Source organism: Berghia stephanieae, chromosome 12 (assembly GCF_034508935.2).
Source record: "Berghia stephanieae isolate SIO BIC M18660-M18661 chromosome 12, UCSD_Bste_1.3, whole genome shotgun sequence".
Lineage (NCBI taxonomy): Eukaryota > Metazoa > Mollusca > Gastropoda > Nudibranchia > Aeolidiidae > Berghia > Berghia stephanieae.
The window spans coordinates 28,817,404-28,831,863 of record NC_088371.1 but is presented as its reverse complement, the minus strand read 5'-3'; the positions used below and the strand labels follow the sequence as shown (position 1 = coordinate 28,831,863).

The 14,460-nt window shown below is 42.0% G+C and overlaps 1 protein-coding gene across 8 annotated transcripts in view; it reads left to right on the top strand.

Annotated features, from left to right (window-relative positions):
* Positions 1 to 14,460, top strand: part of LOC144957525 (uncharacterized) — a 62,367-nt gene that overhangs the window by 24,503 nt on the left and 23,404 nt on the right. For 2 of the 8 annotated variants that reach the window (XM_078888863.1, XM_078888856.1), the window contains exon 1: positions 5,929 to 6,275. The exons of the other annotated variants lie outside the window; for them this stretch is intronic. The gene's annotated coding sequence lies outside the window, so the exon portion shown is untranslated. Of the gene's footprint in view, positions 1 to 5,928; positions 6,276 to 14,460 lie in introns of those variants that run through there. 8 annotated transcript variants of the gene reach the window in all.

The following is a 14,460-nucleotide window of genomic DNA, read 5'->3' as shown; positions in this document are numbered from 1 at the left end:
ACCAGTGGGGAGTTAACCTGGGACTGTGTAAAAAGGATATCAGTGGGAAATAAACCTGGGACTAAAGGGAGATGGATACCATTGAAAGTTGAAGCCGGATATGGGAGTTGAGTACCAGAGGAGAATGAACCTGACACTATAGGAGATGGGCGCCAGTGTGGAGTGAACCTGTGACTGAGGGAAGTGTACACCACTTGGGAGTTAACCTTGGACTGTGGGAGATGGATAACTGTGGGTATCCGAGCCGAACTATAGGAGTTGGGTACCAGAGAAGAATGAACCTGACACTATAGAAGGTGGGCGCCAGTGGGGAGTGAACCTGGGATTCAGGGAATTGCACACCAGTGGGGATTTAACCTGGGAATATGTAAAAAGGATATCAGTGGGAAAAAAACCTGGGACTAAAGGGAGATGGATACCATTGAAAGTTGAAGCCGGATATTAGAGCTTGGTACCAGAGGAGAATGAACCTGACACTATAGGGGGTGGGCGCCAGTGGGGAGTGAACCTGGGACTATGTAAAAAGGAGATCAGTAGGAAATAAATCTGGGACTAAAGGGAGACGGATACCATTGGGAGTTGAAGCCGGATTTGGGAGTTGGGTACCAGAGGAGAGAGAAACACGACACTATAGGAGGTGGGCGCCAGTGGGGAGTGAACCTGGGACTATGTAAAAAGGATATCAGTGGGAAATAAACCTGGGACTAAAGGGAGATGAATACCATTGAAAGTTGAAGCCGGATATGAGAGCTTGGTACCAGAGGAGAATGAACCTGACACTATAGGGGGTGGGCGCCAATGGGGAGTGAACCTGGGACTATGTAAACAGGATATCAGTAGGAAATAAAACTGGGACTAAAGGGAGATGGACATCATTGAAAGTTGAAGCTGGATATGAAAGTTTGGTACCAGAGGAGAATGAACCTGACACTATAGAAGGTGGGCGCCAGTGGGGAGTGAACCTGGGACTATGTAAACAGAATATCAGTGGGAAATAAACCTGGGACTAAAGGGAGATGTATACCATTGAAAGTTGAAGCCGGATATGAGAGCTTGGTACCAGAGGAGAATGAACCCGACACTATAGGGGGTGGGCGCCAGTGGGGAGTGAACCTGGGACTATGTAAAAAGGAGATCATTAGGAGATAAATCTGGGACTAAAGGGAGATGGATACCATTGGGAGTTGAAGCCGGATTTGGGAGTTGGGTACCAGAGGAGAGAGAAACCTGATACTGTAGGAGATGGGCGCCAGTGTGGAGTGAACCTGGGACTATGTAAAAAGGATGTCAGTAGGAAATAAATCTGGGACTAAAGGGAGATGGATACCATAGAAAGTTGAAGCTGGATATGGGAGTTGAGTACCAGAGGAGAATGAACCTGACACTATAGGAGATGGGCGCCAGTGTGGAGTGAACCTGGAACTCAGGGAAGTGCACACCAATTGGGAGTTAACCTGGGACTGTGGGAGATGGATAACTGTGGGTATCCGAGCAGAACTATAGGAGTTGGGTACCAGAGGAGAATGAACCTGACACTATAAAAGGTGGGCGCCAGTGGGGAGTGAACCTGTGAATATCTAAAAAAGGATATCAGTGGGAAATAAATCCGGCTTCAACTCCCAATGGTGTCCATCTCCCTTTAGTCCCAGATTTATTTCCTACTGATATCCTTTATACATATTCCCAGGTTAACTCCCCACTGGTGTGCAATTCCCTGAGTCCCAGGTTCACTCTCCACTGGCGCCCACCTCCTATTGTGTCAGGTTCATTCTCCTCTGGTACCAAACTTTCATATCCGGTTTCAACTTTCAATGATATCCATGTCCCTTTAGTCCAAGGTTTATTTCCCACTGATATCCTGTTTACATAGTCCCAGGTTCACTCCCACTGGCGCCCACCCCCTATAGTGTCAGGTTCATTCTCCTCTGGTACCAAGCTCTCATATCCGGCTTCAACTGTCAAGGGTATCCATCTTCCTTTAGTCCCAGGTTTATTTCCCACTGATATCCTTTTTACATATTCCCAGGTTAAATCCCCACTGGTGTGCAATTCCCTGAATCCCAGGTTCACTCCCCACTAACGCCCACCTCCTTTAGTGTCAGGTTCATTCTCCTCTGGTACCCAACTCCTATAGTTCGGCTCGGATACCCACAGTTATCCATCTCCCACAGTCCAAGGTTAACTCCCAATTGGTGTGCACTTCCCTGAGTCCCAGGTTTACTCCACACTGGCGCCCATCTCCTATAGTGTCAGGTTTCTCTCTCCTCTGGTACTCAACTCCCAAATCCGGCTTCAACTCCCAATGGTATCCATCTCCCTTTAGTCCCAGGTTTATTTCCCACTGATATCCTGTTTACATAGTCCCAGGTTCACTCCCCACTGGCGCCCACCTCCTATAGTGTCAGGTTCATTCTCCTCTGGTACCAAACTCTCATACCCGGCTTCAAATTTTCATGGTATCCATCTCCCTTTAATTCCAGGTTTATTTCCCACTGATATCCTTTTTACATATTCCAGGTTAAATCCCCACTGGTGTGCAATTCCCTGAATCCCAGGTTCACTCCCCACTGGCGCCCACCTTCTTTAGTGTCAGGTTCATTCTCCTCTGGTACCCAACTCCTATAGTTCGGCTCGGATACCACAGTTATCCATCTCCCACAGTCCAAGGTTAACTCCCAATTGGTGTGCACTTCCCTGAGTCCCAGGTTCACTCCACACTGGCGCCCATCTCCTATAGTGTCAGGTTTCTCTCTCCTCTGGTACTCAACTCCCAAATCCGGCTTCAACTCCCAATGGTATCCATCTCCCTTTAGTCCCAGGTTTATTTCCCACTGATATCCTGTTTACATAGTCCCAGGTTCACTCCCCACTGGCGCCCACCTCCTATAGTGTCAGGTTCATTCTCCTCTGGTACCAAACTCTCATACCCGGCTTCAAATTTTCATGGTATCCATCTCCCTTTAATTCCAGGTTTATTTCCCACTGATATCCTGTTTACATAGTCCCAGGTTCACTCCCCACTGGCGCCCACCTCCTATACTGTCAGGTTCATTCTCCTCTGGTACCAAACTCTCATACCCGGCTTCAAATTTTCATGGTATCCATCTCCCTTTAATTCCAGGTTTATTTCCCACTGATATCCTTTTTACATATTCCTAGGTTAAATCCCCACTGGTGTGCAATTCCCTGAATCCCAGGTTCACTCCCCACTGGCGCCCACCTTCTATAGTGTCAGGTTCATTCTTCTCTGGTACCCAACTCCTATAGTTCGGCTCGGATACCCACAGTTATCCATCTCCCACAGTCCAAGGTTAACTCCCAATTGGTGTGCACTTCCCTGAGTCCCAGGTTCACTCCACACTGGCGCCCATCTCCTATAGTGTCAGGTTCATTCTCCTCTGGTACTCAACTCCCATATCCGGCTTCAACTCCCAATGGTATCCATCTCCCTTTAGTCCCAGGTTTATTTCCCACTGATATCCTTTTTACACAGTCCCAGGTTAACTCCCCACTAGTGTGAAATTCCCTGAGTCCCAGGTTCACTCCCCACTGGCGCCCACCCTCTATAGTGTCAGGTTCATTCTCCTCTGGTACTCAACTCCCATATCCGGCTTCAACTTTCAATGGTATCCATCTCCCTTTAGTCTCAGGTTTATTTCCCACGGATATCCTTTTTACACAGTCCCAGATTAACTCCCCACTGGTGTGCAATTCCCCGACTCCCAGGATCACCCCCCACTGTTGCCAAACTCCCATAACTTTGCCGGATATTGTCGGGTTTCGGCGGGTTTCGGCGGGTTTCGTAATAAAGCACTAATTCTTTTTTCCGAAACCCGCCGAAACCGGCCGATAACCTTAGTCTCAGGTTCACTTCCGACTGGTGTACACTTCCCTGAGTCTCGGGTTCACTCCCAACAGTTGTCTACTTCCCATAACTTTGCTGGATATTGTCGGGTTTCGCCGGGTTTCGGCGGGTTTCGGCGGGTTTCGTAAAAAAGCTGGTTCTTTTTTACGAAACCCGCCGAAACCCAGTCCCAGGTTCACTCCCAATGGTGTACACTTCCCTGAGTTCTGGGTTCACTCCCCACTGCCACCTACTTCCCATAACTTTGTCGGGATTCGTCGGGTTTCGTCGGGTTTCGGCGGGTTTCGCAGGGTTTCGGCGGGTTTCGTAAAAAAGACACACCCCACCCGTGAAGATGCCAAAGGACCGGTATCGATTTCGAATGTAATCGATTTCTTTTGTTACTAATCTCAATATACACCCAGCATTGAATGGGTAGCTAGGTTTGCTGCTTAGATACAGGGGAAAACACGTTACGATAGACTGACGATCTATCAAAAAAAAAAAAAAAAAGAACTTGAGCTTTTATATAGGGCATTATCCACTAAACGTACTCAAAGCGCTTTACAAGGTGTCCTTGGCCAACAGCAACACGTAACATTTAGAACGGGTCATGACGCCTGTTAGGCGATATTACAAATTTTGTTTGGACAAAGACATCACTGTTAACGCCCAGGTACTCGTTATACACCTGAGTACGGTGAGAGAATGTGAGTAAAGAGTCTTCTCCAAGGTCTCATCTATGCGCCGGACGCGAGGCTCGAACCCACGACCTTCCGATCCGAAAGCGAGTGTCATATCACGAGACCACATAGCCGCAAAGGGTAGCAAGCAATTGCTATATCTGTGTAACACTATAGGATCCTAGATATGAGACCAATAACTTTGAAGGACTGTCCATGCACAATACTGCCGTACTCTGGAAAATCCCATATTTAAACATTTGGCCAGAAAACTCGTCCTTCAAATGTCGATCGATTTAAATGACCCTTATATTGGCAAAAACTCTCAAACCTGGGACTTTGTGAAGTCCCAGGTTTGAGAGTTTTTGACAATTTTTAAATATGGGATATTTCCAGAGTACGGCAGAATAGTGTAGAGAATTCTCTTCCAATTAGAAATGCAACACATAAGCCACTTTTAAGACAAATATTAAGACTTATTTTGTTAGGAAATATTTGATAGATTAAAACCAGTTTCCGTTTATGGAATATTTTTCATGATACGGACGTGTTGAGCAAGTTTTGTTTGTTTGAGGGTATTTCTACTACACATTTTCGTTAACACACCAACCACTAAGTACACGCTACCTCACTCACCACTGCCATCCATCGAGCGAAAGATGGGGAAGGGAGAGAGATATGGACAGAAAGAAAGAAAGAAAGGAAGGAAGGAAGGAAGGAAGGAAGAAGAACGACAGAAAAAGAGATATAGTCTTTCAGAGAGAGAGAGAGAGAGAGAGAGAGAGAGAGAGAGAGAGAGAGAGAGAGAGAGAGAGAGAGAGAGAGCATTTACTTCTTATGGGTCGTCGTTAATTGTTGACTGTGAATTAAAGGAGAGCTGGATCATTTCCCGTACGGAGACCAAAAAAAAAAAAAAAAAAAAAAATATTAATTCAAGAATAAAAAGAAAAATAAGAAATAAAAAGAGAAAATAAAATCTGAAAAAAACCCAAAACTTTTCAGCCTTGTAAAAAATAGTCTGTTATGCGTCAGTGGTTTCTGTGTCCAAGAGGCAAATGAAACAGGAGCCACATTCTAACATACCATTGATTCTACTCTGTCAAGGGTGAAGAAAAGCTGAGATTTATGTATTCATAATAAAGATAATAATAATAATAATAATAATAATAATAATAATAATAATAATAATAATAATAATAATAATAATAATAATTGCTAACACAGCATAAGAGCGTGATAAAGGCTCAATGACAATGGTACGACCTCGGGAATTGCTTTTTTTTTTTTTTTAGAATAGCTTTCAGAGGCGAAAGAGAGAAGTATGTTTTATCATCCGTATACGTAGTGATTGGGATCTTGTCGTTTGCAACCACCCGAGTTGTATCTGTGTTGCTTCGAGTCAGATCTGTGCTAAAGAGTCCACGAGCAAGTCGGTTTTCAGTTGACAAGAGCACGGCTATGATATCATAATATTAACAGTGATAAGATAATAATTGTGACCCTTCGCCTCAAATACCACAGTATTGTCAGAAATATCAGACTTGTGTTGAGTTTATACGATTTATTGATGAGAATGGATACCATATTTTAGAGTGCTAATGCCAACAGTTTATATTTTTAACCAGTTTAACATTTTATTCGGCTTTTCAGCATTTGGTTCATTCCGACAGAATACCGTTTTGATACGATGGGTCACAATTAATTCGATTTTACAGTTTGAAAATCTCTGTGATAAAATATAAGTAACGGTAAGATCATATTATTCATTTTATTTGGAACTGGAACATAGGATTTCATTTGGTGTTATTCTAATGGGGGTGATCTATAGATAGAATGCGCTTGGCCAAGGAGTTCACAACATTGCCATCCGGAAGTATAACGGACCAACACACAAACTCTGTGTAACCATGAACTTTTATAGTCTGGTTAATACAGTTTAGTGAGAACAACTCACAAACGCGGATGGCAAAAACAATAACAAAGGCCTGACTGACGTCATCTTCGAACTATCTATAATTACATTTCCATGTGCTCGAGGTCATTGGTCACATTGCAAAGTGTGTTCAAAATGACCCACATAGTGAAAAGTGTTCACAGTTTGAGAAATATCCAATGTAACAATTGGTCATTTTGCTCAGCGTGACTCATTGGTATGTTAACCTTTGTCATAAACAAAGCAACGTGTGTCGATTCATTGAGAAATGTCTTATCGTTTTACAGCAACAAATCATGTGATCGATGACTAGGTTGGATGAAAACATGAATATAGTTCGCTCCCATTTAGCGGCATTTGGAAGTGGTCCCATAAAACGAAAAAAGGCGTTGGTGTGTGTAGATTGTTGATTTAATTGAATGATAGTATCATTTAATGAAGACTTATCACTGACAGGCTGTCTAAAATTTTAAATAATAACAACGAGCTGGCCGACCTCAATTTCGTTCTTTCTATAGATATAATATGAAATCGACGTCACTCAGGTCTTTGTTATTGTTTTTATTGCCATCCGCGTTTATGGGTAATTCTCACTAAACTATATATTAACCAACCAGACTATAGATAGTATGCACTTGGCTAAGAAACTCATAACATTGCCATCCGGAAGTATAACGGACCAACACACAAACTCTGTGTAACCATGAACTTTTATAGTCTGGTTAATACAGTTTAGTGAGAACAACTCACAAACGCGGATGGCAAAAACAATAACAAAGGCCTGAGTGACGTCATCTTCGAACTATCTATAGTCTGGTTATTACTGATTAGTGACAGGTACTCATAAACGCGGATGGCAAAACACAATAACAAAGACCTGAGTGACGTCAACTGCATTCTATCTATAAACGTTTAAGGTTACACATAATTTTGTGTGTTGGTCCGTTATACTTCCGGATGGCAATGCTGTGAGCATCTTAGCCAAGCGCATACTATCTATTAACGTTCAATGTTAAACCGAGTTTTGTGTGTTGGTCCGTTATACTTCCGGATGGCCATGTTGTGAGCTTCTTAGCCAAGCGCATACTTTCATACTTTCTATAGCGGACAAAATAGGGTTTAATTTGGTATTATGGTTAAGCAGTATACAATACTATTTAAAAACTATCCCATAAACTAAAGGGTGAGTTTTGTACATTGGTTCTTTTCTTCCAGATCCTGAGTTGAACATTAAAATGGTGGCAAATGTACAGCTCTGAGTATGGCTTGAATGTACAGCCCTGAGTATGGCTTGAATGTACAGCTCTGAGTATGGCTTGAATGTACAGCTCTGAGTATGGCTTGAATGTACAGCCCTGAGTATGGCTTGAATGTACAGCCCTGAGTATGGCTTGAATGTACAGCTCTGAGTATGGCTTGAGTGTACAGCTCTGAGTATGGCTTGAATGTACAGCCCTGGGTATGGCTTGAATGTACAGCCCTGAGTATGGCTTGAATGTACAGCCCTGAGTATGGCTTAAATGTACAGCTCTGAGTATGGCTTGAATGTACAGCTCTGAGTATGGCTTGAATGTACAGCTCTGAGTATGGCTTGAATGTACAGCCCTGAGTATGGCTTGAATGTACAGCTCTGGGTATGGCTTGAATGTACAGCTCTGAGTATGGATTAAATGTACAGCTCTGAGTATGGCTTGAATGTACAGCTCTGAGTATGGCTTGAATGTACAGCCCTGAGTATGGCTTGACTGTACAGCTCTCAGATTGGCTTAAATGTACAGCCCTGAGTATGGCTTGAATGTACAGCCCTGAGTATGGCTTAAATGTACAGCCCCTGAGTATGGCTTGACTGTAAAGGCCTCAGATTGGCTTAAATGTACAGCCCTCAGATTGGCTTAATTGTACAGCCCTGAGTATGGCTTGAATGTACAGCCCTGAGTATGGCTTGAATGTACAGCCCTGAGTATGGCTTAAATGTACAGCCCCTGATTATAGCTTGACTGTACAGGCCTCAGATTGGCTTAAATGTACAGCCCTCAGATTGGCTTAAATGTACAGCCCTGAGTATGGCTTGAATGTACAGCCCCTGAGTATGGCTTGACTGTACAGCCCTGAGTATGGCTTAAATGTACAGTCCTCAGATTGGCTTAAATGTACAGCCCTGAGTATGGCTTAAATGTACAGCCCTGAGTATGGCTTGAATGTACAGCCCTCAGATTGGCTTGAATGTACAGCCCTGAGTTTGGTTTAAAAGTATAGCCCCGAGAATTACATTAATGTATAAATAATAATTGATGATATAACTGGTTCATAAATTTGAGTTAAGAAAGAATTTTTATAATATTAAACTCGTGTTTTGGGTTGTTTACATTGTCAATATCATCACTATTCAAACTCCTGATTCGAATCGCTATCCTTACCCTTTGTCTGACCCGCGTTTTTTTTTTTTTTTTTTTTGCAAAAAAATATTTTAAAATTTTGTAAAGAAAATGATGAATTTTGCAGAAGAAAATAAGTAAATTTTGCAAAAATTTTGCAGGTTTCTAAATATGTTGTATCACGCCTAACAACAAACTAGACGTCTACATGTAATAAAATATCCCCGCGGAATTACGCAATTTCAAACTCAAAATTATGCAAAATTATGGGGCAAATGTTGCCAGAAATTGGGCTGATTTGGAAATAGGCACAAAGTTTGGAAAAGAATAACAAAATGGCTGTCAATGAAATTGTTATAAATTAGAAAAATGAAAGCTTTTAGGGTTGCCTGGCTCAAACTTCTCCTTCGATCACTTAAATCATATTGTACAAAGAAAAACTCCTTTCAACATCAGCAGAGCTCTTGGTTGAAAACTTATAACGGCGTGCACAAGCTGTGAGGGGAGGCACAATTTTCTGGCAAGAATCCCCCCAAAAAGCTGCAAGTTTAGTGCGGGAAACGCAAATTTCGAAAAAATAAAAAGAAAGAATCAAAGAATTTTCCAAAACTTTGCAAAAAGTGGAGATTTTGCGGTTGCAATGCAAATCAGAAAAAAATGTCCATAATGTGCAAAAATCCACGGGGCCAGCTTAGTGTTAGTATGACATACCACTCGATTTACATTACTTTATTTAAGGTAAATTCTTAACATAAATTCACCTATTGACTTGATATAAATATGAAAATGTTGAGTTTTCGATTCTCAAATAATAATTATAACAAGTACGTAAATAGCTCTTTATTCTAACCCATAAATAGGCTCTAAGCGCTTTGGGGTTTTTTTTGTTTGTTTGTTTTGTTTTGTTTTTGTTGTTGTTGTTTTTTAATATTTTTTTTTAAAATTACGGTCTGGTATCCATGAGACTCTTGTGATACAAAAAGTAAACAAAAATCTGTGGAAAAATCTAAAATGTTTGACTTGAGCTTATCAAAGATTCAATTAATATTAAAATTGAGCTTAAAATAGATCGTGAAAATCGGGACTTTAGAGGTTTGATCCGTTCGTCCCGACATAATACCATTTTGAGACTGTGGGTCACGATTATTCAAGCAGAATTAGCAGGGGGGGGGGGGGGGGACAAACTGTGTCTTCTATCCCCTTATATCTGTTTTCCAACACGCTTTCTGTCTTTGTCTTGGAATGAGATTATTTGGTTTTGTCCTGGCCCTGGCCGGAGTCCTGGCTGGGAGGGAAACAGTCAAATGCGTAGATATTTGGGGGGGGGGGGGGAAGAGGATATTTTTTTCCTTGTAAATCATCTCTCTGTTATGTATTATTATATTTATTATTTTGAATGTATAATGTAAGCATTTGAGTGTATTCCTCTTTGTTGGATTTTGTGCTTGTGTCCGGATGAGACTTATAGGTGATCTCAAACTAAGTACATTGGTAGTGTGCTCTTGGAATCTACATCTGATCCCTATTTGTTCCCAGTTCCCCTATGTCTTACTTTTTCTTGGGTGCTTTAATTGTAATTCTAAAACTTTTACTATCCCATTTTCATCCTTTTTACTTGCGCTGATATGGCCTAAATGTGTTGCAAGCTCCGTAAAACCCTTAAAAACAAACAAGCAGAATTAGCTTGCCATTTATCGGAAATCAAAGGCATCTCGAAGATGAAGAGAGGCTAAACATTATAATTGAAATCGGTTCAATCAGGGCATGACCAATAATCCATAAAATTCTATTAAATCTTGTTCATGGGTGAGTGCTCCATAAGACGTGAACCGTGAACATTGTTAGTACAAATAATCTGCCCTTACGGAGAGAACGTCAACATATTGGGCATACGTTTCTCTATCGTTTGGTTAAAGAGATATCACTAATTACATTGAAGAAATCACTTTTCAAAATGTTATATATATATATATATATATATATATATATATATATATTATATATATATATATATATATATATATATATATATATATATATAGAATGCGCTTGGCCAAGGAGTTCACAACATTGCCATCCGGAAGTATAACGGACCAACACACAAACTCTGTGTAATCATGAACTTTTATAGTCTGGTTAATACAGTTTAGTGAGAACAACTCACAAACGCGGATGGCAAAAACAATAACAAAGGCCTGAGTGACGTCATCTGCATACTATCTATATATATATATATAGAGTAAAGTCGAGGCGACCAAAAGAGATAGGCAGAGCCACCGCGCATGACCCACTTTCTCTGCTGGGCTTAGTTCTGCGCACAGACTACCAATCGAACCAACTCTCTCTCTCTCTCGTGTCTATTAGTTGTTCGCCCATCTCTCTTCTCTCTCTCTCTCTCTCTCTCTCTCTCTCTCTCTCTCTCTCTCTCTCTCTCTCTCTCTCTCTCTCTCTCTCTCTCTCTCTCTCTCTCCTCTCTCTCTCTCTCTCTCTCTCTCTCTCTCTCTCTCTCTCTCTCTCTCTCTCTCTTCGCAGTCTTTTATAGTTCATCTCCCCCTCTATCTTTCATTTAGTTATGCCGGACCAAAAAAGAAATCAAATGGAAAGAAGAAGAGTGGGTGGGGGGGGGGGGGGGGGGGGGGGGGGGGGGGGAGGAGGAGGAGGAGGCGGAGAAAGTAAGGAGGCAAGTGATATTTCAATATTTTCACTTCATAACGGTAATACAGTCATTGCCGATTAATTTGATGATGAAAAAATGAATGATGCAACTTTGATTAATACCGTGATTAAATGAATGGTTAGAATTTTGGAGGGGGGTATCTGATGATGATGATGATGATGATGATGATGATGATGGTGATGAGGTGAAGGGGATGGAGGTTGATGAAAAGGAGGAGATGAGAAGGAGAATTGTATTGATGGTGTTAAATATGGTAACTTACAATTTCTAGCAAGATGATGTTGATGTTGATTGAGAGGTGAGCTTTTTTTAAGAATTAAGATAAATAGACAGAGACGCCAATTTTAAATTTGGCTCACAGGAGTTTCAGACACCACTCGTAGGAATTTCAATGCCGAAAGAGGAATTTCCGCACACAAGAAAAAGGAATTGGAATGGTATTTGGCATTGTGTTTACGTTTTGTATACTTCTAAATATATAACTGATTAGAATTATACTATGATGAAGTAAAGCACCAAAATCAAATGGTAGAGATTGTAGTACTGGTGGTAGTGAGGATGATGTGGTGTTGGTGGTTGTAGAAATAGTGGTAGTGATGATGAGGATGTGATAGTGGTTGTTGTTGTTGTAGTAGTAGTGGTAGTAATGATGATGTGGTGGTGGTGGTGGTTGTAGTAGCAGTGGTAGTGATGATGATGTGGTGATGGTGGTAGTGATGAAGATGAGGTGGTGGTTGTAGTAGTGGTGATAGTGATGATGTGGTAGTGATGATGATGTGGTAGCTGTTGTAGTAGTATTAGTGGTAGTGATGATGATGTGGTGGTTGTAGTAGTAGTGGTAGTGATGATGTGGTGGTAGTGGTTGTAGTAGTAGTGTTAGTAATGATGTGGTGGTAGTGGTTGTAGTAGTAGTTGTAATGATGATGTGGTGGTGGTGCTTGTAGTAGTAGTGGTAATGATGATGTGGTGGTGATGGTTGTAGTAGTAGTGGTAATGATGTGGTGGTGGTGGTTGTAGTAGTAGTAGTAGTAGTGGTAGTGATGATGTGGTGGTGGTGGTTGTAGTAGTAGTGGTAGTGATGATTATGTGCTAGTGGTGGTTGTAGTAGTAGTGGTAGTTGCAGTGATGATGATGTAGTGGTGGTGGTTGTTGCAGTAGTAGTGGTGGTGATGATGTAGTGGTGGTGGTTGTAGTAGTAGTGGTAATGATGATATGGTGGTGGTGGTGGTTGTAGTAGTAGTGGTAGTGATGATGTGGTGTTGGTGGTAGTTGTAGTAGTAGTGGTAGTGATGATGTGGTGGTGGTGATTGTAGTAGTAGTGGTAGTGATGATGATGTGGCGGTGGTGGGGTAGTAGTAGTGGTAGTGATAATGTGGTGTCGTGGTTGTAGTAGTAGAGGTAGTGATGATGATGTGGTGGTGGTGGTTGTAGTAGTGATGATGATGTGGTGGTGGTGGTTGTAATAGTGATGGTAGTTGTGGTAGTGGTAGTGATGATGATGTGGTGGTGGTTGTAGTAGTAGTGGTAATGATGATGATGATGATGTGGTGGTGGTTGCAGTAGTAGTGGTAGTGATGATGGTTATAATTCTAGTGGCAGTGATGATGATGTGGTGGTTGGAAGGGGGGGGGGGGGGGGGGTGTCCTTGGAAGAATTTGACCTCACCGGAATTTGACAGAAGTTGCCCGGAACCCGGAAATTTTTTGCTCCAGACCAGAGTTTTTTCAGGTGAAACCGGAGTTTTGGAATCATTGAATAGACTATCAATGACAATTTCATTTTGATGTGTACAAGTACAAGATCATCCGGTTTTGTTTTGACTCAAGGCAACAGTTCAAGGTTTCGCTCGACGGCAGATGATGGCTTAGTGGTAGTGATGATGATGTGGTGGTTGTAGTAGTAGTGGTAGTGATGATGTGGTGGTAGTGGTTGTAGTAGTAGTGTTAGTAATGATGTGGTGGTAGTGGTTGTAGTAGTAGTTGTAATGATGATGTGGTGGTGGTGCTTGTAGTAGTAGTGGTAATGATGATGTGGTGGTGATGGTTGTAGTAGTAGTGGTAATGATGTGGTGGTGGTGGTTGTAGTAGTAGTAGTAGTAGTGGTAGTGATGATGTGGTGGTGGTGGTTGTAGTAGTAGTGGTAGTGATGATGATGTGCTAGTGGTGGTTGTAGTAGTAGTGGTAGTTGCAGTGATGATGATGTAGTGGTGGTGGTTGTTGCAGTAGTAGTGGTGGTGATGATGTAGTGGTGGTGGTTGTAGTAGTAGTGGTAATGATGATATGGTGGTGGTGGTGGTTGTAGTAGTAGTGGTAGTGATGATGTGGTGTTGGTGGTAGTTGTAGTAGTAGTGGTAGTGATGATGTGGTGGTGGTGATTGTAGTAGTAGTGGTAGTGATGATGATGTGGCGGTGGTGGGGTAGTAGTAGTGGTAGTGATAATGTGGTGTCGTGGTTGTAGTAGTAGAGGTAGTGATGATGATGTGGTGGTGGTGGTTGTAGTAGTGATGATGATGTGGTGGTGGTGGGTGTAATAGTGATGGTAGTTGTGGTAGTGGTAGTGATGATGATGTGGTGGTGGTTGTAGTAGTAGTGGTAATGATGATGATGATGATGTGGTGGTGGTTGCAGTAGTAGTGGTAGTGATGATGGTTATAATTCTAGTGGCAGTGATGATGATGTGGTGGTTGGAAGGGGGGGGGGGGGGGGTGTCCTTGGAAGAATTTGACCTCACCGGAATTTGACAGAAGTTGCCCGGAACCCGGAAATTTTTTGCTCCCGACCAGAGTTTTTTCAGGTGAAACCGGAGTTTTGGAATCATTGAATAGACTATCAATGACAATTTCATTTTGATGTGTACAAGTACAAGATCATCCGGTTTTGTTTTGACTCAAGGCAACAGTTCAAGGTTTCGCTCGACGGCAGATGATGGCTTAGATGACACTATAGTTT